The sequence below is a fragment of the Danio rerio genome, chromosome 5, assembly GCF_052040795.2.
Source record: "Danio rerio strain M-AB ecotype USA chromosome 5, GRCz13ab, whole genome shotgun sequence".
Lineage (NCBI taxonomy): Eukaryota > Metazoa > Chordata > Actinopteri > Cypriniformes > Danionidae > Danio > Danio rerio.
In genome coordinates this window covers 17,880,816-17,905,577 of record NC_141025.1, presented here as the reverse complement: position 1 = coordinate 17,905,577, position 24,762 = coordinate 17,880,816, and the positions used below count along the sequence as shown (strand labels likewise).

At 35.1% G+C, this 24,762-nt stretch overlaps 2 long non-coding RNA genes across 7 annotated transcripts in view; both read right to left on the bottom strand.

The window, feature by feature from the left end:
* Window positions 1-11,093: 11,093 nt before the first annotated feature.
* On the bottom strand, window positions 11,094-15,107 carry LOC137495570 (uncharacterized). 6 transcript variants are annotated; one of them, XR_015491069.1, is made up of 8 exons: window positions 15,063-15,107; window positions 14,431-14,503; window positions 13,420-13,477; window positions 13,237-13,330; window positions 12,956-13,113; window positions 12,764-12,859; window positions 12,472-12,589; window positions 11,562-11,715 (listed from the first exon to the last, which is right to left on the bottom strand). It is a non-coding gene; the product is annotated as an uncharacterized LOC137495570 (long non-coding RNA). The 6 variants fall into 6 exon arrangements; XR_015491070.1 differs by lacking the exon at window positions 14,431-14,503 and having other exon boundaries at window positions 11,094-11,715; window positions 12,460-12,589; window positions 13,222-13,330; XR_015491067.1 differs by lacking the exon at window positions 14,431-14,503 and having other exon boundaries at window positions 12,460-12,589.
* Window positions 15,108-15,304: 197 nt separating this feature from the next.
* Window positions 15,305-24,762, bottom strand: part of LOC141385785 (uncharacterized) — a 12,547-nt gene continuing 3,089 nt past the window's right edge. The window contains exons 3-5 of the long non-coding RNA XR_015491097.1: window positions 18,521-18,704; window positions 18,262-18,319; window positions 15,305-16,291 (exon numbers count right to left, since the gene is read on the bottom strand). This is a non-coding gene — a long non-coding RNA (uncharacterized LOC141385785). The remainder of the gene's footprint in view (window positions 16,292-18,261; window positions 18,320-18,520; window positions 18,705-24,762) is intronic.

Sequence of the window (24,762 nt, the reverse complement as noted above, 5' to 3'; positions counted from 1 at the left end):
TTAGCCTACCCAATTCACCTGTACCACGTCTTTGGACTGTGGGGGACACCGGAGCACCCGGAGGAAACCCATGCGAAGGCAGGGAGAACATGCAAACTCCACACAGAAACGCCAACTGAGCCAAGGTTCAAACCAGCGACCCAGCGAACTTTTGGCTGTGAGGCGACAGCACTACCTATTGCGCCACTGCCTCGTCCTAGTGTAGGCATTTAATACTTATCTCTACCTCAAATAAATGACGTTATTGTTAATATGTCATGACAAATCATAGTTTCAATGAGTTTGAACAAAACAATATATTTCGAAAAATGCTAGTTGCTGGGACCCTTTTTTTCTATAGAATTTTTTCTCCTACTATGAAAGTCAATGGGCATAGATTTTCAGCTTTCTTTAAACAACAGAAGAAATAAAATGGTTTAAAATCGCACGAGGGAGAGTAAATGATGAGGTCATTTTAATTATTGGGTAAACTGTCACTTTAAGCAGCAAAACATTTCCAACACAACTTAATATCAATAAATGGACTAAATCAACATATTACAAACTGATTTCTTTTGAATCAGTTGACACTGTGGACTTTTACTGTGGATATACATTAAAAAATTAGGGTTTTTTTACAAAACAGCAGTATAGGGTTTTGTAAGCGTAGTTTAGGTGTAACAGTCTCTAGTGTACAGTTTAAAACATCACTTCTACTACAGCATATTACAACACAATGCAGCACAAATAAGTGTTTCACTTCTCTATATCTAACAAAATAATAGTTAAAATCTTTCAAGGGAACTGTCATGGCAGAACAAGATAAGTGTTATGAAAAAAAAAAATTGCAAAGTAAGACCTTTTTAAAAGCCAATGATCACTCAGAAATGTTATTCCAAACCTGTATGAAATTCTCTTTTCTTTAAAACACAAAATAAATATATACTGAAGTACATTCACCGGCCACTTTATTAGGTACACCTTATTAGTGCTGTGTTAGACTCACTTTTGCCAGAACAGCCTTAATCTCTTGTGACAGATTCAATAAGGTACTGGAAATATTCCTCAAAGATTTTGGTCCAAATTGTCTTTATATCATCACACAGTTGCAACAGATTTGTCGGGTGCACATCCATGATGCAAATCTCCTATTCCACCACATCCCAAAGGTGCTCTATTGGATTGAGAACTGCTGACTGTGGAGGCCATTTAAATACTGTGAACTCATTGTCATGTTCAATAAACCAGATTGAAATACTTTGCGCATTAACCTGCTGGAAGTAGCCATCAGTTGATCAACAACAATTGCTCAATTGGTAATAATGGGCCCAAAGTTTGCAAAGAAAATATCACCCACAGCATTACACCACCACTACCAGCCTGAACTGCTGATCTGAAGGAAGGATGAATCCATGCTTTCATGTTGTTGATGCTGAATTCTAACACTACCATCCGAATGTCACAGCAAAAATTAAGACTCAGACCACAAGCAATGTTTTTCCAATCTTCTCTTGTTTAATTTTGGTGAGCCAGTGTGAGTTGTTTTCCAACCAGTCTGGCCATTCTCCTCTGACCTCTGGCATCAACAAGGCATTTGCATCCACAGAACTGCTGGCCACTGGATATTTTCTCTTTTTCTGACCATTCTCTGTAAACCCTAGAGATGGTTGTGTGTGAAAATCCCAATAGATCCGCAGTTTCTGAAATACTAAGACCAGCCCATTTGGCACCAACAACCATGCAACGTTCAAAGTCACTTAAAATCACCTTCTTCCCTATTCTGATGCTCGGTTTGAACTGAAGCAGATCATCTTAACCATGTCTATGCCTAAATGCATTGAGTTGCTGCCATGTGATTGGCTGATTAGAAATTTGCATTGACAAGTAGTTAGACAGGTGTACCTAATAAAGTGGAAGGTGGGCGTATGTTTTTGTTTTAAAAATTATGTAAAAGCTGTCAAAGCATCACTGAAAGAATCTGAGTAATTGACCAAATTTGTATGTACAAAAGCAAATGGAACTTTTCAATCCCTATTTGCTTTCTGGCTGAACAACACACGGAAATTTAATATTGCTACTCTGATTACATAACATGCTGATGCGGATGCAAAATGCAGTGGGCATTTCTTGGTCTAGACAGCAGTTCAGCTCATCAAAACAGCAATGCGGCATCCTAAAATACAAGACGTCTAGCTCTGATTTATTTCAATTTCAGTTTTCTAATGTGTTTCAGTGCACAAAACCTCAGGGAACTGAGTAAGTGCACTTAACGTTATTTACAAAAAGCAACCTATCATAAAATGAAGAGATATGTAAAGATACACTGAACAAATAGGATGTTCCTCTCTATTAGTTCTGGAGTGAAGTGGAGAATTAGTCTGCAAGCTCAAATGGTACAAACTTTCCAAAAGCTTAATTAGTTTGGATTAAGACAAGAGGAAATGGGACAAGCATTATTAAATCTAACCCACGGCTATTGTCTGTCCTTGTTATAAACCCAGAGGGATGTTTGGAACAAAACCATTATCTTCCTCGTTTCATATTCCGCCGCTGCGTTGGAAATGTTCCTCAATGGAATTTTAATGCCTATATATCAAAGCTCTTTTAAATTTCGCTCCAGTCCATTACATGCATTCCTCCATGTTTACAAATGAGGCTAAACAAACAAATTAAATCGTTCTGAAGTGAATGGTTAGGGTTGTAAGGGAGTCAAATAGAGATTGAAGATATATTTTAAAGGGATAGTGCCAAAGGAACGTTTTCATTATTTACGCAGCTGCAAGTGGTTTCCCAAAAAATTGTATTAGCATTACAGTTTCATTTGTTCTTATGCTTAATTTTTGATGTGATATACGGTATGGAGGCAGTGATGTATCTTTTATCTAATATTGTGACATCCGTGAAAGTGAAAATATTTACTGTACAAAACTTGCCAGTGAATTATGAGGGCAAATAAATTCAATAAGTAATAAATTAAATATTCATTAATCGTTATAGAGTTTAAATTTTTAATCAATCAAGATTTTGATTGTAGGCTAAATCGCCACGCCCTGTTTGAAGCACGAATCACTCGAGTTGGAAATTCTGAAGTTCAGTGGACATTTGCGCCACATTTACCAATCAGAAGCTTTTTCTTGTAGGAATATTATTATGACGTAGTGCCTGTTGTTGGTGTCCCGAAGGGAAATCCTCTTGATGACACCCGACAACAGCTTATCAAGCTGGGCTGGGCTCAGTTAGAAGCACCGCTGAAAGCCTCCATCATCCAGGTAACTTGAAACTGTCATTGCCGGATTTTGCTTTTAAAAATTTGAGAGATATTTTTGCAGTTCAGGTTGTATTTCATTAACTGATAAGCAGCATGTTGAAGCCCTAATATCAACATTGATTGTAACATTTTAATACAGACAAAATCATCATCAGATAGAGGCGATAATGAGAAAGATCATAATGGCAGCACTCATAACATCCAAAGAAATGCATTCATTTAACAAAAGTAGACGAAACAAAAACATAACTAATGCATTAAAACTAAAATTAAAATAGTAATTTCGACGCCAGCAAACTCATTTCCACCCAAGTCATGGCACTAATGTTACCTCCTAAGTTCAACTTATCCTTTTCTGAGCAGGATTTAAACTGATGTTGTCAAAGCATACAGCCTCTGCTTTTGAGGCCACTCTCTCAAACCTCACTCCCATCCGGGTCACGGCACCAATTTCCACTCTAAATTCATACTTGAAGCTGCTTAGAGCAGGACCGGAACCTCAGTATTTCCACAACACCGACATGTTAAGAACTTCTACCTAAAATACCAGTCACTGATGCAACCCAGTTACTCACGCATATAACATGTATGTCAAGAATTTGGCAGAGTAAGATGTCATTTTTTGTTCAAAAGTTATGACAAATAGTTAGATTTCAGCATCTAAAACTTCAATTTCTGTCCGTTCATGACACAAAATCAGGCGTATATCTTCAATGGACTTGGAATTTAGCCGATGAGTCATATCTGGACCTCTCTTCTGGTCCTTTTAACTATACATCCTCCTACAGATATTTAGTAAAGCCCAGCCAAGGGTATATAAGAGGCACGCTTGAAAGAGAGCGAGGAGGGGCAGTGAGAGCTACATGTATCTGTGAAGAATAAGAACATCAGCTGCTCTGGCAGTTTGATGAATGTGGGGGAGAGGGAGGCGCGGCCTGCTGAGATGCCTGGATGAAAGGGAACCAAATTACCTCAGCAAATCACTGACGCCATGTCTGTCAGGAATTATTTACTGACGGACGTAACTGTTGGAAACAGGGCATGTCTGAGGCTCTGTTAACCCACACGCAGGTGGCTGATGTCATACAACAGCAGCGGCGGCAGGTATGGGAGGGTGGGCTATTTATCCTGCTCTGATCTGAACAGTCGCCTTTCAGACAGGTACAGTATCGGATTGAAGGGTGTTTATTTTAGAAGATTGCTGTCAAAATTGACACATTTACAGCTTTGGAAGTTGGAGTAGTAATTACCATAACCACACATGCATCTTTCTTTTTATTTATATATATATATATATATATATATATATATATATATATATATATATATATATATATATATATATATATATATATAAAACATGTTGTGTTCTTGTCACTGAACACTGGGTCAGATATGAACAATATTCAGCATTGGGTAAAAACTTAAAATTGCAACTTAAATTTAATTGAAAAATGACATATTTCACCCTATGTTAGGTTATGACTAGGCCCACATGGAATCTGCAGAAATCCACGGAATTTTAACCGATTTGAAGCCCATCATTAAGTCCATTTTTTTAGTCGTGTTTAAATGTTTGTAAATGTATATGTACTTAGTTTTTAAATTTATTTCAATTATATTATAGACTAATATGAATATGTTCATATGATTTATCGTTTCCACTCACCCAATCAGCACTTTCCCTTGCCAATCGCCTGCACCTGTTCCTTTAATCAAGTTCCCCTATAAAGCCTCCTCAATTCCAATCAATCTGTGGCTGGAATCGATGTCAGATGGTTCACCTTACCTTCTCCCTGACTCGCCTTCTTCCGTGGATGTTTCCCCTCTTCAACGAATGTTTCTACTGTGGACGTTTCTCTCAAACCTGTGGATGAACAAAGCTATCATTAAGGGAAGTGACTTTATACTCTATATTTGCTAAAAGTTCCTTGTTTACAATGTAATAAATAACAATCCATCTGCTCAATGGCAAAGATTATCACTTTCCTGCTTCTCCTGTCCATTACCCCACTGATTGGTTAAATAAATTGATAGAAGAGATAACCTTCCTTGTCCTCATTGTGTGACCGTGACACAGGCAAAAGTTTTTATTTTTATTTTTTGTATATAAAAACATGCACCTTGCACTTTTTTTTCTATTTCCTGATAAAATTTTCACTCGTAGGAACATTACATTTGGAATAAATGATCTCTTGCAGAGTCCAGTGCGACTAAAAATCCTAAATGAAGTGAAATGCATTAATACTAGAATGAACAGCATGTCAAAAAGCGAAAATGAATGTAAATTGCATTACAGGCTTCAAACAGAGAAGTACCTATCAGTACAAAACAGATTTTCTAGGAAATTAGTCAAAAATATTTCCAGCATTAGCGTATAAAACAAAAAAAAAGCAGCACTTAACTGTCAAACTCCCACATAAAATGAGTATTCCATCAATACACATCCTCAGGGTTTTGAAAGCTCTCACTTCTCTAAAGAGAGAAAATGTTTCATATTTAGCAAGAGTCAAAAGAATTACAGTGACACATCTGACAATATTTTGAGAGTGGATTAAACTGTGAATATTTACAGACACTTGCAGAAAGCGATTGAAGTGAACAGTTTTTGATCCAGTCCCAAAGACTAATTTCTCATGTATTCAGATCTCCGCTTAGTGTGCTGAAATGCAACCCCGCTTTTCCTCTCATCCTGCCTGCCTCTCCCTGAGGTCCCAGTGAACCTGCTAGAGTGGATTGAAAGATCAAAAAGCAGGTAAAAATCCCTTTTATCTTAAGGCTACACTCAAAAGGGGGCAATTAAAAGAACACCACGTGAAGGCACAGATGTTGATGGAGACATTAAGACATGAACAAAAATGTCTGGATCACATTTTACCTTAAAATAAGACACATGAAATTATGCTTATTTATGACTACAGTTTTATATGATTTACATTATTATAATTTATATATACTTTTTAATAGGTTTCTTCGTAAAGCTGTAATAAATAAACATACAAGTAGTATAAAGTACTGTACCAAAATGTGTTATATGTGAATTAAAATTATTTTATGACCAATAAAGTGCTATAATAAAAATCACAGCTGCACAACAAATATTATGTATTTTCTAATTATAATGAGACTATTTTTAGTGAGATATCTAAAAAATATTTTTGAAAAGGGTGTTTCTAATCAGATTAAGTTCCTAAATGGCTTTAATGTGGATGTTTGAGTTCAGCAGAATTCTGCCATCTAATGTGCTCAGCTTAAGCTGTGTTTAAACTCGTTAACCTTTGCTGGGTAGCATTGCCGTGGGAACATATTTAATCAGGGGGGTGGTGAGGGCTGGGTTTCTGTCATTTGAATATTTTAATATTATTTTAGTCACATCGCTCACACCATCACTCATACCCTTTTTAAATATATTTCTCACTATCAATGGTGATTTAAGATCATGGCAGCAAAACATGCTCATTGCACGAAGGAAAACTATTTTAATGAACTATATTTTTAATTTAATACCCACGATAAGCAGTATGCTCATACAGTACACATTCAGTACCAGACTCTGATATACAAAGAATGTGTCCTAATTGCATCATTTAAGAGATTTTACAAACACCCATAGAGAGCTGTTAGAAAACAAGTGCGAACAAGAGTGAACACCTTCTTTATTTATTCACGTCTCTGTGAAGCCCTTGGGTTGATTATTACTGTAAACAGAGTTTAGAAGATGTAAACAGCCTGATGTGTTTTACAAAGACATACTGGAAATGTCATCACGTTTTGCTGAAGCACAAAACGCATTTCACAGACATTTCAGTTCTGATTTTCATGCTTTATAGGTTGATGAATGCTTTTTTTAATCAGTGTATGAAAAAAAATGGTTGGTTACAGAAACATACTCTGTTCTTCTCTGATTAGTCAAATGGTTTTTCTCTGTTCTGATTGGTCAAATGGCCCAGTCTGTTGTAGCTAATGGCCATTATCAACATTTCAGCTCCAGATGGCTCCTCAGCACTTTCATGCACTTTTTCATGTCTTATGTACAGTGATAAGTGTGATGAGTTTGTTATTGTATGCATGATTGTACCGGAATTTCTGATGACTGTTTCATTCAGTTTACAATTTTAGCACGATTTGCTTATCCCTCAATAAGGGGTAGGTTTAGTGGTTTTACTTTGGGGCATGCGTCCTTTTACCAATCATATGCTTAATTTGTACGAATTCTCCACTTCTTTTGACAATACATTTAGTTACTTTACGAGATCAAGCTGAAAATGTGCAGGATCTAGAAATATTCATCTTTAAAAACCCAAACACATATGTTACACATTAGGTATAGACTTATGTTTAACATGAAACATTTACAGTACATAATAAAATGCAACTTTTACAATTCAGTTAGAAAAAAAATATCAAAACCCAAATTTTCACAGCACTGTGGTGGAAAGGTGGTTCTTAAATGAAGGCTGGGACCCTATGGGAGTCTCAAAAGTACATTGCTTTTTATACCATATAAAGCATATGTTTCAGCAGTGCTACCAAATTCAGTAACCAGTAGCTTGCAAGTGCAAAGAGTTTCTGAAGAGGAAACCATATCAGTGTAAAGTGGGATGTATATATAAAGTGCCATGTGTATGTATGCGTGTATGTATGTATGTACAGTATGTATGCATGTCTATATAGCTCTTTTTAACCATACAATGACACCTTTAAAAGTCATTTTTCTTGAGATTTGTTAAGCACTGCAAGTTAATAACCAAGACTTCTAGTCTCAATAAATTACAAATTTTCTTCTCATAATAGTTATTAGGTAGTAGTTAAGTTTAGGTGTTGGGTTTAGAAGGATTAGAGATTCAGAATAAGATCATAGTTTATACGTACCAATTTACATAAATCTAAATAAATGTTTTCAATTTTAATATTTTTTTAAAGTAATTTATTTATGTGATATCCAAGCTGAAAGCCATTACTCCAACCTTCAGCATCATATAATCTTGTAAGAATTCTAATGGCTGTAATGATTGAGCATAGAAATATGTGCTTGGAAGATTGCATGAGACAAACTTTAGGATAAAACCAAGAAAAATGCTTATAAAATCATTTTAAACCATGTCACTACCTATTATCCACACAGACAGACAGATTTTTGGTGATTAAAGAAGGCAATGCCATCCTTTTCCTCTAAAAATAGATGTGCGATTTCATAAATTACATGTAAAATGATGTCTGGAAACTGTAAAAGTCAACCTGAATGCGAATATAGATATTGTATTAATTTCATTTTATTTCATCTACTTGTCCATCTAAAGATCTTGGTCTTCTTCATACCCCTTTTGACTACCTGCGTCTGAAAATCCAGCTCTGAATACATTCACACATTAACGATAGAGGCCAGAGGCAAAGAAATCTCTGAGACTTTATTGCTCAAAGGTCAGACTCATATTTATAAAGCACACGAAGGCCTAAAGGAAAGAAATAGCGTAAATGAGATCTATTTAATATTTCAATTGCTTCTCCTTGACAGAAATTTGATTAACTTTTATACTCTTCTTTCAATAAAAAAAGACCCTCATAATCGCACATCTCCTCTAGAATTTTTTGAAGAGAGATATTTAAACCTGTAACACCAAAGTCGGATATTTCAACATGAGTGTTTCTCATTAAATACTTCAGAGATCATATTATCTGAGCTGTTCTCTCATTCATTTCACATATTTTATCTCTAAAGGAACTTTAAGTGAAACGAGGAATATTCACTAAACCAGACCAAAGTGACACTTGTAAGTAAAGGATATCAAATGTAGTTTTAATGACAGTATAAAACTTCACACTCTGACTGCAGGAAAAGCACTGTAAAATGTAATTAGGTGTGATTTTTCCATGTCATGGCGTATATCATGGGTAAAAGCCAGAATTACTTAATATAGACATCTTCTGCCACCTGGTGGTTGAAAGGTTTACAACCGACTATTGCGTAACACTTGTACATGATGTATGGCTTCTATAGTATGTCTACTTCAGTCGTTTTTAATAACATAATGTGATTAAGTTTTCTATTGCTGCTACAACATCTACTAATGTACAATATTTCATGTTACACAGTATTCAAGATGCCACTTTTGAACAGCATGACTATGTGCATGTTAATGCTGTTAAATGTCGGTAAATAAAATGATAATGCTGTCTCATGAGAGCATCTACCAAGCAGAGGCATCAGCCTGTAATTTATTTTCTGACACTGTGAGTGTCAACTCTGAAGGTTACACCCCACACTCTCATTAATGAAGGATTAGTGCTCTTTTGAAGTCTGTGATTCATATCCGCGTGGGGGCAACGAGCCCCGCAAAGACAAATCTGTTGCCTGCATTTCCATAAAAATCTGTGTTTGTTGTTAATTGGACAGTCTCGGGAGAAGCTCTCAAATATTCAAAGCTAATGGCGGAGGCTGTGATGAAATTTTTCAGGACGCCAAGAGCCTCTTATCAGTGAGTGGACTGCAATTTGTATTAGAAACCTGTGTGGAACGTTGTGGTCTACACATAGTGCTGCATTGGTAAAGTTTTTGTGGATCTGAGGTGTTTTACAGTGTGCAAACTCGTGAAGCAAACTTTTATTTTCCCTTTAAAACTGTAATACCAATTCAATAAGTTTCCTTTTTTGTTATGCTACTTGAAAATATCTTCACATTCCAATAGTAATGATTAACGTAAATTATCTAAATGTGTTTATATGTACTTTTATATTTTGGGTAAGGCATAAGACTAAAAAAATGATCGGCCAATTAAAATTTGCCGGGCTGACAATTTCCATAATTCTGATAAGTAGCCCAAACTGTCAACACATGTAGATCTGCACATCTGCCCACCCCTGTTCTCGTAGAGGGATTCGCCATTTGCATATCCACATGAGAAAGAGCGGTAAAAATAAATGCTGAATTAAAACTTTTTTTTAAATTCTGAATTAATAGAGGAGTTCCTTTTGCACGCTGGAGGAAGGATGACACCATGTCTAAAGGATTTATTTTAGATGGGTAATGTTATGTTTTAAAACTATTTTAGTCATGCAAAGATGATGTAGATTGTGTTGTTTTTTTTATGAATGGGTTATATGCACGGAAGTGTTGTTCAGCCACTGAAATCTAGTTTTGAAAACTATTTTCAGTTTCATAAGGGACCTTTTACAGCATCGATAATGTAGACTTTTATTTAGTTTAATAATAAAACAGAAGTACATAGCGCTGTTCCACCTAGCCTGCTTTAATGAAGTTGGTTTTATATTCACATTGATTCATTTTTAAACAGTGACAACCTGTGAAGCACTCCCTTTATTATTTATCATGCTACTTTGACTATTCAGTCTGAAACAGCATGTAAGTTTGGCCAAAGTCCCTTCATTATATAGTTGTTGCTATGCACTGTAATCCCGAATAAGTTGACAAAACTCAAAAAATTTGAGGTAATCAGTTACGTCAAATTTTTTAAGTTATGAAATTATCTATTTTAAGTAACCAGAAACATTAAGTTTTGAGTTTGTTGTACTCATGCAAGACACTTCACTCAACTTAAAATACCCAAGTTACTCAGCTTATACGTTTTAATTGCAATTAACTTAATTGTTTTAATTTTTCCAAACTTTAAATACTTAGTCACCCAGCTCATACATTTTAATACCAATTAACTTAATTGCTTTAATTTCTTTCAACTTTAAATACTTAAATCACCCAGCTCATACATTTTGATAGCATTTAAAATTAACTTCTCCATCGTCAGTTTCACAAATAAAATTAGCCATTATTTTAATCTTTAAACCCCATAAATCTGTCAAAATAAATCAGTAATTTAAAACACACAGACAATACCATTTTAGACATTTATTGTTAAAGAAAAAATGTCCAACAGTACTTTCAAATTTGTCTCCTATGCAATTACAAATGTCTTAAAACGATAAAAACTATTAGACATAAAGAGATTGAAAATGAACACTATTCTGAAATTGATAAAAATTACCCACAATGTAAATATGATATCAGACATAAGAGCCTCAAGAAAAAACAACTATAAGTTTAATAAAATTTAATAATACATTAATAAGTGTAAAACTTACTCTTAAGGCATTCGTTAAAAAAATAATAAGTGCACATTCTGTGAAGTGACTCGTTTAGTGTAAACTACACAGAAACTGTATATATATATCGTTGAAGTCAGAATTATTCGCCCCCATTTATTTTTCCCCCCAATTTCTGTTTAACGGAGAGCAGATTATATATATATATATATATATATATATTGTAGCGAGGCAGAGGGAAAACAGCGACACAGTTGGATAAGTTTAAAGACAAGTCCCCGGAGGGTGCTTTATTTACAACGTGAATGGGGTGTAAACGGTGCTCTTCTTCAAGGTGAGGTGCTCTGGTGCTCCGGGAAGTAAGTGAAGGACAGTGAGTAGTCGGATGTGGGATTGTCACGAGCTGGAGTCTGCTGTGGAGAGACAGAGAGACAAGCGTTAGCGCATGGAGTCATTGGGTGAATGAAGCTCATCTTCTCCTTGCGTGGGCTTGGTTTATATGCCTCTCCACTTGATGACGTCCAGCTGTGAACGATCCTGTGTTGATGATGGTCCAGCTGGGTTGAATTAGCGACCAGGGCGACGTGGCATGTGTGCGCTCGTTACAATATATATATATATATATATATATATATATATATATATTCAGTCTTGGTTGAACTATGATTCTGTCATTTACTTATTCCAAACCTGTTTGAGTTTCTTTCTTCTGTTGAACACTTAAAAGGTTATTTTTGACCAAAAAAAAAAAAAAAGCTGAGACCTGTAACCACCGATTTCCACAGTATTTGTTTTCCTATTAGAAAGTCAGTGGTTACAGGTTGTCAGCTTTACTTAACTTTTGTGTTCAACAGAAGCAAGAAATTCAAGCAGGTTTGGGACAAGTGAAGAGTTAGTAAATGACAGAATTTTACATTTGGACAAACTATCCCTATATATAATAAAATGCATATTTACCAATTAAAGGTAAATAAATGTTTTGAAGTTACTACCCCAGAGACAGTCTTTATTAAGTTAAAAAAAAAAAAAAAGCTCTACATCAACTCATTCTTTAAGGTTTCCATGCTACGAGACTTTTTATTTTCCATCATCCATGCCAAGCAAAACTTTTTGCACAAGTTCAAAGTCCTTTACTATATATTATGTGAAGAGCATACATTAATCCATACAAGACAAGAAAGGTCTGGAAGTGTGCTGTGGGTGGTGTCCAATTCATTCTTCAGGACAACAGAGACCCTCAGTGAATGCAGGGCCAATAAAGCATCTTCAGTCAGCAGGATTATCAATCTAAAAACATAATTCAAGGATATTAATGTAAGGACAGTATCAAAATGACTGAGCCAATATTATATGATTCATCAACTATTCTTGATTACAAATATGTTTTTAAGTAAAAGTTTTCAAAACTTTCATCTTTTCATTAAACATGCCTAATTGTGAAAAGAATGAATGAAGTCTTACCATGGTGTTCCTAAAGAATCTTAAGTCACGCTCACGCAGCAAGACCAAAAGACCTCTGATAACAGTAGTCCGTCATGAACTGACATCATTCAGTTCCTGGAAATCAAGAATCAATTTTTTAAAAATTAAAAAAAATAATAATAATTCAAATTATATTTTAATGTATACTTTAACACGTGACCCCAAACATACCTGCTCATCATAAACCTTTAAAAGATTAGCCAGGGTATCTGCTGTCTTGCCAGTTTTGGATGCTGTTTGCCTTAAAATTGTCATCAAATGAAATAGGTGGTGGTCCAGTTGTGCAAAGAATTTGTGGGGAAAATTCTCATTTGTAACATGTTGGTACTCTGCAAACAGCAAAAAGAAACAAGAGAGAATTTCATAAAACAAACCCACACCACAAAATATACAATTCTAGAAAAAATGTATTAATATTATTATTATGTTTCATTTACTTATCTATTTTTTACCTCAGATGAAAATCAGGTGTTGATCAGATGTTGAAAGCAGGATCTTCATGTTGTAAATTGAACTCAAGGTCTAGCTGAAGTTTCACTTTCCTTGCTGCAAAAGTATCATTGATAAATACACTGTAATATTTATTTTATCTGGATATGCCAGGCATAGTAGTACAAAATAAATATTTTACCCACCTTTCACATGCCTCCATTTAAGAACCTATCTGTAGTCAGCAACACCTGACCTTCAATTCTGTATGTACACAAAGTCACAGTGTCATTTAGCTGAGAGTGGAAGTAGTACAATTGCCTGATGTCTAACGTTAACCTCCAAAACGGTTAGCAATAGAGCTGATTATCATGTTAGTTGCTTTAATTCGATGAACACAGATTTAATTTAAACAGTATTGAAATTTCTAAAACTGAATAGGACGACAAAGAAATTTAAGGCCTGATTTTAAAAGCTAGAAATAACAAAACTTACCTTACTGTCTAATGATGTAAAAATATATAGACTAAAATATTTATATTTTTAAGATATAAATATATTTTAAGCTACAAAATTTGCACATCAGAAAACTGTCTTGTTTACCACTTCTTGAATATTTTGTTTTGTTATTATTTTATTTAATAACATAATTTTGTATTAATGTGTTATAGATATGCATACTTTGTTTTTTAGGCTGTTTATATTCTCTCCAGAGTAGACATTTTAAAAAATAGATTGAAAAAAAAAAACTTTTATCATACCTTTAAAATACATTTGACCTAAATGACATTTAAACTCATTTAACTGATCGCATTAATCAGGTAATCATTGATATGCAGAGATGTCGTCTTAAGCGCGAGGAAATATTAAGTGTTGATCAGTGCTGGTGATTGAGGTAAAGTTAGTTTTATATTTACACATTCAGACTTTCTCCTTAATAATGTAATTTCAGAAAGGTAATTTTTGCATATTCTTAATGGTGAAATCATATTAGCAGCCAATGACTTTCAAAGTACAACATTGTTCAGTCAAAAAAAATAGTGCATTTAGTGTAATGTTGTTTCATGTCATACTTGCATGTGATTTCAGAACGAATAGACAAAGAACCATGGTAAACAATTTATGGAGCGAGTCACAAGTTGTTACTAAATGAATGTATGAATATAAAACCAACTTTACCTCAATGTGGTAGTGTAAAATGAAGCTCTGCTCTGTACCTGCTCAGGTGAGGAGCGCAGCTTAAATGTTCTCCGTCAGGCTATCCTCATACATGGATCAGCAAGCAACAAGCTGCGTGTGACAGAGTTAAGTTTTGAGACTACGTTTTTGCGCGTCATCAGAAAATACCGTTAAGTGTTTAGGCGGAGATCATTTGAGTTATGATTAACGTTACGTTTCTTGCGCCTTTCGTTTCCGAAGTGCCTACAGATCGCGAAGATAATACCACATTCACACACTGGATGGAGTTCAGCGCAGCGCCATGACATGCGGTTGTGAGAGCGCACGTCTCCATGACTTCAGCACAGGCTGAGAAAAGGCATACTCGCGCCAAGATTGAAATTTTTTTGAAAAATGTAATCTGCCGATTTTAAATATTTTTTGTCTTTATCACACTCTGTTAAAATTCAGAGTTAACACATTACAACTAACGCTAACATTGCACTGATTCTAACTTTTTAAACAGTAATGTTAACGTTAGTTAGCAACAAGTGAGGCTAAACATGTTTTCTGTAATGTACGACATGTAAACGCACCCTGATTAACTCTACATTACATTGAACTGTTACTGTGATTATATTAATTAAAACATACATTTAATATTTCTTGGATTTGTAAATATTTTACTTACTGTAGTGTGAAGCGAGGCCGATCCGCCATCTTGAAAAAAACGAATGAAGCATGAGCACGTACGTGAACCTGGATGACGTCAGACGCAAAATCACTAGGCTGACAGAATTTGAGTTAATGAAACTTTAAAGAGACATTTTGTATAGATTAAACCCAGCAGAATTGTTCACCTTACTTGAAAGATTAAATTTTTTCAAACTCAAAAATAAGAAAAAGTTCTAAATACTCATCAAGGTTAATTAAGATAAACGAATTTTAATGATTTAAGTTAATAGAACTCAACTCAATTAATTAGTTACAGCATTAGGGTTTACAGTGTGGTTTAGTAATAAGTGTAATTCCTGCACCCGACCGGCCAAGCACTAAGCATAGTCGATTTAGGACAAAAGTGAGTCCAGTGTTACTTGCATGCATGAAGTATTGCCCATTATGAAGTTTTGCTTGCTAAACAACTGAAAACCAGCTAGATATAATACAGTTTTAGTTCAGAATTGTAGTATTATAGAGTAAAAAATTTTGGCATATGACGTGATCTAGTGGGTTGTCTACTGTAAACTGTACGGTGTGTGTTTATGATTTTTTGTGGTGAGTTTGCATTATATATATATATAAATATAAACAAATAAATGCATGTAATATACCTTGTTGTGTATTCTTTTAAATGACTATAACTATAAAGAGACAGATTGACATTGTTCCAATCATATTGACAACAGCTCAACCATTTTAGATAGAAAAACCAAAGATCAAGTGCCCAGCAGGAATCCATTTAAATAAACAATTTAAGCAGTTATGAATGCATTAATGCATTATGCATGTGTTATAAAACATTTGAAATACATGTTTAACTTATTTATGAAATGACACGATATATTTTAATGTTGTGTATACGCTTGTGTATACGCTTATACAGCAAAATACACACAGGCTGTTACAATTTACTTTTCCACTAATCGCTCACAATATGGAAGAAAAAAAAATTATCTGCTGCTATTTCAGTTTCATTTGAACTTCCGAAAGAAGTCCGAAAGAGGATGTTCAGATCTTTTATTGTGTGTCTTACAATGTTCTTGTCTGATATAAAGCACATTGCACTTGCTCACCGACTTATCTCTGCTCAGTTTCCTTCCTGTTCTCCTCTTACAAGAAAATGTAGCATAACTAATTCATTTCCTCAAATAGCACTTCAAATCATTCATATCAAGCTCTTCGTGGTGCAGACCACAGTTTCTGCAAAAAAAAAAAAAAAAAAAAGAGAAAAAAAGGCATCTGGTGACAATATTTTACCACAGCTTGTGATTTCACAATTACCTCGCAAAGAGAGTTTATGATCCCATTTGAGTTGCTAATGTACCCCTCTTTCCTCCCTCTCCTTCCCACCTCTTTTTTGCTTTTCTCAGGGGAAAAAAATATTGTACGTAGGCCAGTTATGATTCCATATTTACAATGTTTAATTTGAATGCCAAGCAAAATGTGCCGAGTTGAACCATATGCAGATTTAATTACGCTCCTATCTCGAAGGCTTATTCTTGCCTTCGCACAGAATTATTAATAAAGATGCTAGACTGCTGTTTTCACATTTGCACATAATAAATGTCAAATGCGGTGTCATTTTTTACCTGCTATGTCTCTGAACACATTTACGACATTTTGGAGTCTAATAGAAAACATAATGAAAAAGTGATTTAATAACTGATGTACTGTAGACTAAAAAGTTCCACATCAGCGGTGTTCAAATTAAGTGTTATTTATGATACATATATGTAAGTTTGCAGTTTTATGTATTTACGGTGCTAAAATACAACCATACAGTTGAAGTCAGAATGGACTGAAATCTGACATAAAATATGTAATACAACATGGATCATTTGAAAACGTTGCCATGTGTGTGTAAAACGCAAGGAAAAAAATAGGCTCATAGTCCTGTAAACTTGGCCTAAAACTGATTTGTGAAGGGTAAGTAAATTATGACACTTTTTTCAGTTTTGGGTGAACTATCACTTTTGATAACCTCACTTCATCATACACATTTATTTTGCTCTGGTTTTGTCAGAATTTACTTTGCCTTGAACATGGAAAACAAATGGTAACACTTTATTTTGATTATTTTTGATTTGAGTTTTAGTAGACTGTCTCCTTAATACCTGTTGATACTGGCATTTAACAGTCCTTCAGCAAACCTTTAACAGACTATAAGAAACTTTGCAAGTACATGTCAACTTACACTAACCCTAACCCCAACCTAACAGCTTACTGATAATCTAATGAGAATTAGTTGGCATGTAGATGCAATGTAACTTAAACTCAACAAACGGACCATCAAAATAGTGTGATCAAACAACAGCAAAGAACCATCTTACAAGCATCAAATTCTTAATATACATTAACACTGAAGAGCTGAAAATGGCACGTTGTGACTTCTTTACAGGTACCATTACAAGTTAACAGCTCTAAATACTGGACTTGCATTTAATACAACACGGATCATTTGAAAGCTTTGTCTCGTATATATGTAACATTTTTTAAATGCAAGGGGAAAATAGCCTTATAGTCTTGTAAACATAGCCTCAAACTTGTTTGCTACAAGTGAAGGATGAGTAAATGATGACGCCATTTTTCAGTTTTTGGTGAACCAATCCTTTTAAGAACCTCAATTCCTCATACACATGTTTTATTTTGCACATGAATGGCAATGGAGTTTGCTGAACAAACTACGGCAACTACAAGTGTAGACAGTTTGGTAAAACTTTAGTTTAGGTCACAATTAATGGTATTAACAACCCATTAACTAACACTACTTGCTTAATAAACTATTGATTTAACAATTTATTAATAATCAGTAAGGGAGAAATTGGGTATAGGCTTCGAATAGAATTAGGAATGTAAATTAAGATCAGACTTTATAACTACTAATGAATGATTAATGTCTCAATTATAAGCAAGTGAGAAGCCAGCAGTTAATAGTGAAATGTGACCTTAACTAAAGTGTTACAGACAGTTCTGCTGCTTGACACAATTACACACGCCAATTATTAAACAGAGCTAATAGGCAAACCAAGAGTTGTCTTTGCATAAAAAAACAAGTGTTAAATAGTCTCTAACTATCTAACTATCTATCTATCTATCTATCTATCTATCTATCTATACACCCACCCACCCACTCATCCATCCATCCATCTTTACAGAAAAACAAAGCTTACCTTGGCACTCTTAGGACCCCTTTCCAGCAGTTAATTGACTAGATTCCAGTGACAGTTTCTGCAGAACACAACATATAATTAAAAGCTCACACAGCACCACCCTTTGTTGCATATATCTTATATTCTGAATGTATGAGTAACTGAGTCATTACAATCATTGTGCCTATAAGCTACCAGATTAAGTAAATTGTATGCAGTTTCTTTCCTGCTCAGTCCATCAGTCCACTGAGCTCCACCGGAACATTGCATCTGCACTCACCTGCAGTCATCCTCACATTAGGCAGCATCTGAGCTCTGAGGTCATTTGATTTGTGGTCCACTCTGGTGAAGCTAATGTTTTCTAGATGGCCTCATAAAACGCACATCGCTCCTGGCTCCGTTACCGTGGATACATGCGGCCTACGATATGTCACTCTCTTCTGCTTTCGGCTTCATGGAGCAGCCTGACAAAACAACCGTTGGAAATGTCAACATGTTAAAGCAGCACGGTTTTAGACAAGCAAGGCAAGGTGTGTCAAAAACCATTAGTTTTAATCCTATTTGCTATGAATCTTCACTTGGATTGAGGAAAGAAAAAAAAAAAGTAGATCTGTCTTGGGCCATCAGCTATGCTTTGCCTGGGTCTCCGTTGTGCATGAGACCTTTTGTGCTGGCTTTTCTGAAGCAAAACTGTCTGCTTTAAGGTCAAAATATAGACTCAAACCAAAATTTATTCAGACACCTACGTTTCTCACATTATCAAAAATGTAAGATTCCCTATAGTCTAGAAAATAGTAATAAAAATATGACAAGAACTGTAGGAGAACGATTTCATCTTGATAATGTTAAATAAAACTGATAATGGATTACAATCAGTTTAATGAATCTTTAATTCTATATCACTTCTTACAATGTAGATTATGTTAAAGATGAAGAAAATAAAACTAAATTAAAAGCCATACCAATATTTCAGTTTCAATGACTCAATTCAGTGTAATACTGTACACGTCACTGCTGAAGTTCTGTTCAGCTGAATTCAGTTCAATTTAATACAAATGTCACTATTGAAGGATGATTCACTGAAGTGCAGCTCCAAAAGTCAAAGTAAGCCAGAGGCGACAGTGGCAAGGAACCAAAACTCCACCAATTGACTGAAGTGAAGAACAAACTTTGGGAGAAACCAGCCAGGGGACCAGTTCTCAGCTGGTTAAATATAAAGGGCAGAGCTGCAGTATGGATGTCAGAGAGTTTGAGAACATTGAGGATCCTTTATGGAAAGATGCAGGTCCAAAAAGGGCACTGGGTGGCTGTTCAAACTAGCCGACAGGATCAATGCATTTGTCACTGTGGTCTTTGTCTTTGTGTCTCTCAAACTCATCGATGTCCAAAACAACCATCTGCTCTGGATACGACAATGCATAAACACGAACCATAAAAAAGCAATGCTTGGTTACCATTTTGAATCTGAATAATGTTGATCACTTCCTTTACTCCAGATGGCTCATGTCTGAAATGCTCAAGTATGATGATACAATTTAAATTGGCCTTCTGTTTGTGCCATCTTGAATACTTTTGCTCACTTCCATTACTTTCGCTTTTATTCTCACACTGACTTGTTTATTAAACTGAAGAGCCAGTCAGAGTTCTCTTCACTCTTCACTGCTTCTCTGATGTTGATTCAACATGCTCAATCAGCCAAATAGCACATGTTGGGGTCTGACCATAGATGATGTGAAGAGTGAAATAAAGAAACGGCTCCACTTTTTCTGACTGATCAAGCCAAAATGTCACTAGTGTGGTTAATGTCATCATGTGTATACATATACACATTATCTAACAAAAGTCTGGTCATCGATCCCAATTGTAAGAGCAACAAATAATAACTTGACTTCTAGTTGATCATTTGGAAAAGCGGCAGAATGTCGATTTTTTTTTTTTTTTTTTTTTTAGATAAATCATTTGTTAAACTGCATCCCATTCATCACAAATATTGCAGAAGATCTGTTGGAACCCGCATGGACCCAAAATTCTCACAGAAATCAGTCAAGTTTGGTGAAGTAAAAATTGGTTTTGGGGGTTACATTCAGTATGGGAGGAGAGGGCAAATTGTTCAGCAGGATAGCGCTTCTTCTCATATTTCAGCCTCCACATCAAAGTTCCTGAAAGCAAAGAAGGTCAAGGTGCTCTAGGATTGGAAAGCCCAGTCACCAGACATGAACATTAATGAGCATGTCTTGGGCAAGATGGAGGGGGCATTGAAAATGAATCGAAAGAATCTTAATGAAGTCCTACAAGAATGATTTCTTTGTCAAGTTATTAGAGTCATTGCAGAGATGTATGGATGCAGTCCTCCAAGCTCATGAAAGTCATACACAATATTCATTCATTTTCCACTGCACGATGACTTTATATTCTATACTGTACATTATTTCTGTTAAGTCACAATACTTGTCTCAGCAAAGTCAGACCTTACTGTCCTAATTAAATAATTAAAAATAAAGGCATTATCATATATTATTTTGGTAAATATTATTATATCTAGAGGCTTTTGCCTTTCATATAAGCCACTTCTGATACCAAATGATCAACTAAAAGTCAAGTTTCTATTTCTTGTTCCTAAAAATTGGATAAGTGACAAGACTTTTGTCATTTAGTGTAAATCATATACAGTTGCGGTCAAAATTATTCACCCGATAATATTTTTTCCTTCAATAGGAAGTCATATTTGTTTTATTAAACTTTTTTTTTTTATTTAAAGATGAGTATTACTATACTTCTTAAGCAAGATATTTATTTCTATTACAGAACACTGCTATGACTTGCCTAATAAACCTAACTTCTCTCATTAACCTACAGTAGTTAAGCCTTTAAATTGCACTTTAAGCTGAAATATCTAGACAAATATTATGTACTGTCATTATGGCAGAGATAAAATAAATCAGTTATTAATAAATAGTTATGAAAACCACTATCTTTAGAAATGTGTTATATGCAAATGTATATGCAGTGAGTGAGTGAGTGAGTGAGTGAGTGAGTGAGTGAGTGAGTGAGTGAGTGAGTGAGTGTGTGTGTGTACATTACTATGTAAAATTCATTGCAGAATCTCGAAAAAAAAAAAGTGAACAACTTAACAAAATAAAAGATTATACAATATGCATTTTCTTTTTTATTCAGTTCTGTCCTGTATACCAACAAAAATAAGCCAACAAGTGCTCTGTGATGGTTCTCCTAGATTGTCAAGGCTTTAAGTAGTTAAACTGACTTTGAGTAAAAAAAACTCACTTTTTTTCATCAAATAGTATTTCTCTTGGAAAATAGCTTATTTTAGTAATGGTGCCTGCACCAAAAATTTTTTTTTTCTGTCCTTGTGAAGATTAGAAACCCTATTTGTCTTGTATATAACAACTGGATAAATTGATCAAATTGAAACATCTTTTGTTTTTTAACCATTCACGCTTCTGTTTTGGTGACTAAGAATCTCTCTCTCTAAAATCTCTGTATTCTAACTTAAGTAAACAAGCAAAGCCTCAGCACTGAGAACAAAAAGTGACTGCAGAGCATGTTTGTGCTAGTTTATGAATAACAGGATTTCTCTATCAACATCCTCTTTGACTGCTCACACAGCGGCCCACAGACACATCTACGCCACTTCCTCCCTTAACTACAATGGAGAGATTACCGCAACGGTTTCATTTCTCCTTCCTCAGGGGAGGTTGGTTTTCTCTGAGGATAAGTTGCTATAGGGCCCCGGAGCCACAATATAGCTCAACAGAGAGATAAAAATGTTTGAACTTCCAGAGATGAGATATTCTTTTCATTATGCTTGCACTTGAAACTTTTTGAACAGGAAATTCTAGAGCAACTCCAGTGAAGAGTTTGTTCAGCTTTAATTGCCTAGTTCAAACCTCCAAAATCAAGGTCCAACTTTTTTTTTTATTTTCCCTGAAGACACGATCTCAGATTGCACAGATGTTTAGATGAAATTCATAACATACAGAGGTGAATAAGTGATGTTGCGGTTTGCACCCTGCCTTTGAGCGTTCACCACAGGAGTGCTTCCTGTTACATCTGTGATCTGCACTAGGACTGCATAGCTAACAACCTCTCTAATTGCCCATATCGAGAATAATCTTCCCCCCTTGTAGGGTAAGCACCAGATGGTTGTTTGAAGATCCACCCAACCAGAGGAAGGAGTTAAGACCTTTGGACCACATGCATAGCTTGAAGAGCATGGAGGTTATGGGTATTATAAATTTATTTATTTCTGGATACAGCCTACAGAAGTGAGTGGGTAGCACAGAAAGCTCAGAGAGTTGACCCTGGGGACAGATGACCCCTGTTTGTGGAGGATTGCTGTTATGCATGGTATGTTATATGGTTTTAGCTTTGAGCAAAAAATTTAACTCTAGGTTGCTTCACAGGGAGGGTAAGAGCAATTAGTGACTCCTGTTCTGAAATAGAAGTAACAAACATCTGCTAGAAGTAAGCTAAATAAAGTATACACAAGCGCATGTTTCTTTTTTAAAGCACTAGCTAATCCAACAATAGTACTGGCGTCATTTATTCTTGCTCAGGTTGTTCTAAATCTATTTGACTTTCTTACTCCCTGCAAAAAAAACAACAACAAAAAATAAATAAATGTTGAGTCTTCAGGTGTTTCTTCTTTCTATGGTGTATGTAAAGCTTACAGGAACCAGCAAGCAATAAGAAAAGCTCAACCCAAAAGAAGGCATAAGGCTCATAAATCATATGATAACTAGTAAACTAAACCAATGTCAAGTTAATGACAACTGATTTTGTACAGCATATCTTTAATATTTATTTTGGACTTTGAACTAATGGAGTTTTAATAACAAATAGTTAATCAGTAGATATATTCAACATTTACTCACCCTTACGTGGTTCCAAGCCAAATTTCTTTAAGTTTCGTTTTTTATTTAACACAAAAAAGCATATATTATGAAGACGGTTAGAAATCCGCAAGCATTGACTTCTATAGCAAAGACATGGAGGTCAACGATTACAGGTTTTCAGCATTTTAACATCTGGAATTCTGAGTAAAAGATGGATACAGCATCAAAACACAAAACTTTTGCATGAGCTGAAAAATTACTGAATAAAATTAAATGTAGATTTACAATATTTTTGACTGGCGCATGCTTGCATATCCATTAACAAGCAACACAGTGGGATGCAAAAACATTTTGTGTGAATTTAAACATGTTTGGAGTTGTAATTATTAAAATTAGTATAGCATAGCCTTACTATGCTATACTAAAAGTCTCCAAAGTTTGTTGTTTTTTTCCATACTGTGCTTAACTATGTGCTATCATCATTATAAGACTGGGGAAAGAAATGTTTCAAACATTTAGTTTAGAAGCAAAGGATATGAAACGCTGCTCCGGTAGCTTTTTTTGCATGGCTAATCCAGTCCTGCATTGCCAAACATGTGAAGTGTTTAAAATGACAGTGTTACAGCTTAAAGCGTTTAATTTTTTTACCCAAATATTTAAATTTACTCACTATTTACTTACCCTCAAGTGGTTTCAAACCTTTATAAGTTTCCTTTTTCTGTAGAACACAAAGAAGAACTTTTGAAAAACCTGTAACCACTGAGTTCTGTAGAATGGTAGTCATTTTTATTTATTTATTTTGGCATTCAACAGAAGAAAGAAACTCAAACTGGTTTGTGAGAAGTGAACGGTGAGTAAATGATGGCAGTTAAAGATGGAAATTTTTGGATTTTTGTATTCTTTATCATCAGAAAACCAAATGAATGTGTTATGCTTTAGCCCAGGGTTGTCAAACTCAATTCCTGGAGGGCCGAAGCCCTGCACAGTTTAGTTCCAACCCTGCTCCAACACACTTACCTGTAGGTTTCAAACAAGCCTGGAGGACTCAATTAGTTTGATCAGGTGGGTTTAATTAGGGTTGGAACTAAACTGTGCAGAGCTGCGGCCCTTTTGGACACCTGCCTTTTGAGTTTGACACCTGTGCTTTAGACAGCTGTTCACAGAGACATTGAACATTGCATATACTGTACAGTACAGTTGTTTTAGCATTTAAAAGTAAAGATGGAAAACAGTGATGGCAAAACTTTCAACTGGAGTCATTTCAGAGATTTCAAAATTTTAGTTTGTTTCACTAACCACGCATAAACGTTTTTAACTCAAAACCACAATCCTCTACATAATTTTTTTGTATTATTGTAGCCCCATTTGTGCTGTCTACAGTGGTTATAGAATTTAGCCACTTAATATTCTTAGTACTTGAACAAAGCACATTTGTCAGGGAACATCAGAACTTCTCCAGTGCCCCAGTAGATGACAATAGATAACATAAGGATCATGCGCAATGCTAAGTCTTTACTCAAACAGGTAGCATTCCATCAATGACACTGACACACTCAAAAATAAAGATATTAGCCCAGGGTTAAAATTTAACCCTAAAAAGGTTTAGAAAAGGGGTTCTGAATCTCAGTCCTGGAGGTCCAGTGTCCTGTAGATTTTAGCTTTAACCCCA